Source organism: Coenobita brevimanus, chromosome 98 (assembly GCF_032717465.1).
Source record: "Coenobita brevimanus isolate Jiangsu-jjx chromosome 98, ASM3271746v2, whole genome shotgun sequence".
Classification (NCBI taxonomy): domain Eukaryota; kingdom Metazoa; phylum Arthropoda; class Malacostraca; order Decapoda; family Coenobitidae; genus Coenobita; species Coenobita brevimanus.
In genome coordinates this window covers 37909761-37912898 of record NC_137051.1, presented here as the reverse complement: position 1 = coordinate 37912898, position 3138 = coordinate 37909761, and the positions used below count along the sequence as shown (strand labels likewise).

Below are 3138 nucleotides of genomic sequence, written 5' to 3'. Positions count from 1 at the left end.
GAGGCTCCTAGTGTGCACCTCCTGCAGCACCCACACACCACCTTCCTCGCCACTCTCGTCACCACCACTTTTGACACTTTCACTAGCTAATGCACCCACTTTGTTCATAATCCCTTCAAAGTCTTTCTGACACCTCAGACATTGCATCATCCTCTTGATCCTCCCCAGGATACGGCTCTTTTGAAGTTGAAGGGAGTGATTCCTCACTTTCTTGAGGCCGCAGGAAATGTGTGATGAAGGTTTGCTTCCGTCTGTTAACCTGGTTGTGCCTGTCTGTGTAGTAGCAGAAGGTTCTGTCCAGTGAAGTCATCACTTCCACCAATCGCAACTGACAGTGTTCGATGTCCTTCAATTCTTCCTTGAACTTATCTAGGGCACACACTACCCGGCCGATCTCCATCATCGACAATTCTCCATTCTCCATCACTGGTGGTGCTGCTGCGGTCTCCTGCTCTCAGCCCTCTTGCTCTCAGCTCCGGATTTGAGCCACTCTTCCCTGCTGTCTTGCGTATTACGAGTTCAATTCACATACTATTAAAAATACATTACAATTCGATAAAAAATAGGTCCTCGCGTACAATGAAATTCACTTACTGTGAGCTCGGGTACTATGCATACCTACTGTAGTCAATTACGATTACGATTACACAAAAGTCTGTAATCGATTACAATCGAATACGATTACAGATTACGATTACCCCACGTCTGCTAAATATGTCAGATATATATATATATATATATATATATATATATATATATATATATATATATATATATATATATATATATATATATATATATGTGTATATATATATATATATATATATATATATATATATATATATATATATATATATATATATGGCCATACCACGTTGAGTACACCGCTTCCCGTCCGATCAGCGAAGTTAAGCAACGTTGGGTCTGGTTAGTACTTGGGTGGGTGACCGCCTTGGAACACCAGATGTCGTTGGCATAACGTTCTCCCTACGTGTCAAGTGGGGTTGGTGGAGGATTAGTGCCCCTCCCTGTAAAACAATTAACTCAAGCCCTTGGCCACCCCATTTGGGATACATGGCGTCTGGCAATAAATGAACATGAGTTAAACAATTTATACCTTTAGATGTTAACCTTGAAAACTATCTCAAGAAAGTAGACAGTTCCTTGAGTTACTGATCTTCCATACCAACTCATCTAATATTCACCTCAGTCACCTAGCGTAATTACCTGTGTTTCTTTATCTGTGTTTTTTTATCTGTGTTTCTTTACCTGTGTTTCTTTACCTGTGTTTCTTTACCTGTGTTTCTTTCCCACCTGGCGCGGTCGCTGGGAAACCGCGGAGCGACCAGGTGAAGCTGCGGCACAAGTAGGTTAATTACATCCTTCAGGTGTGTACTTGAAGGGATATTACCGCCAGCACTATATTACTCTCACTCTTTGCACCAAACATGTCATCATCAACGTCATCATCATCATCATCATCATCATCATCATCACCCTGATAACGATGCCTCTAGTAATATTAATAATAATAATAATCTATCTATCTATCTATCTATTGCCAGACGCCTCAATCCCGTTTGGGGTGGCCACAAACAAATCGCCTCCAAGTAGCCCTGTCCCCCGCCATTTCACTCCCCCGCTCCCAACTCACACCCCCCTCTCTCATATACCTCTCCACCCCATCTCTCCATCTCATCCTCGGCCTCCCCCTCCCTCTTTCCCCCTCCACCTCACTCACATACACTCTCTTCGTCAGTCTTTCACCCTCCATCCTCTCCACATGGCCAAACCACCTCAGTGTGTTCCTCATAACGCTTCCTATCACATCCACATCAGCACCACAACGCTCCTTTATATCCTCATTCGTCAGCCTGTCTCTCCATGTGACTCCACAGGCTCCTCTTAAATAACTCATTTCCACGGCTCTCACTCTTGACTTGTGTCCTTCCAACAACGTCCAAGCTTCACTTCCGTACGTTAGAGTTGGTATCACAATACTGTCATGTAGTAACTTTTTCACTTCCATGCTCACTTCCCTGTTTCTTATCACTGCTTTCAAAGAACCAGCAACCTTTCTTCCCTGCTGTACCCTTTCAAAGCACTTCACCCTCCAAACCTCCATCCTTACTCATCACACTACCCAAGTACTTAAACGTACTCACATTTTCCAATTCCTCACCATCCAACCTCGCTATACATTCACTGACTTCACCTCTCTCAAAGACCATCACTTTACTCTTCCCTACATTCACGTTTAGATTCCGTTTCTTACACACTCTCTCAAACTCATCCACCAAGCCTTGCAGCTCCCCTTCGTCTTCACTCAACAACACAGTATCATCTGCAAACAACAGTACAGGGAGTTTCCACACACTATTCTCTCTCACCAGGGCCACTCCAACATCCACTACCCTACCTTGTACCTCTTTTATTACCCCATCCATGTACAGATTGAACAACCATGGAGACATGACACATCCCTGTTTCAAACCAACTTTCAAAGAGAAAAATTCACTTAGTTCACCATCCACACGCACTGCAGCCTTCGCACCATCGTACATACTCTTCACAGCATTCAACAACTTCCCATCTACTCCATATATTCTTAACACTTTCCACAATCCTAGTCTATCCACCCTGTCATATGCTTTCTCCAAATCCATGAAAGCCGCATATAACTTCTTTCCCTTCTCTAGAAACTTTTCCACTAAAGATCTGAGAATGAATATCTGATCTACACAACCTCTTCCCTTCCTAAAGCCTCCCTGTTCTTCTCCAACTAATTTCTCTGTTCTTTCTCTAACTCTGTCAATAAGTATCCTACCATACACTTTTCCTATTATACTAAGAAGACAAATGCCCCTATGATTACCACACACTTCTTTTTCCCCTTTTCCTTTGTACAAGGGAATAATTATACCTGACTTCCAATCCTCCGGGACTCTACCTTCCTCCCAGGCCAATCTGCACATCTTCCACATCCATGCTACTACTATCTCTCCCCCATGCTTCAGCATTTCACCACACACTCCATCAATTCCTGAGGCTTTCCCTGATTTAACTTTCTTCATTGCTTCCACAACTTCTATCCTACTGATTTCTTCCTGTCTTCTCACCTCCCTCCTTCTCCCAGCC

At 43.3% G+C, this 3138-nt stretch overlaps 1 non-coding gene across 1 annotated transcript; it reads left to right on the top strand.

The window, feature by feature from the left end:
* Positions 1-857: 857 nt before the first annotated feature.
* On the top strand, positions 858-976 carry LOC145414332 (5S ribosomal RNA). The gene has a single exon (XR_013899871.1). It is a non-coding gene; the product is annotated as a 5S ribosomal RNA (ribosomal RNA).
* The last annotated feature ends 2162 nt before the right edge of the window (positions 977-3138 follow it).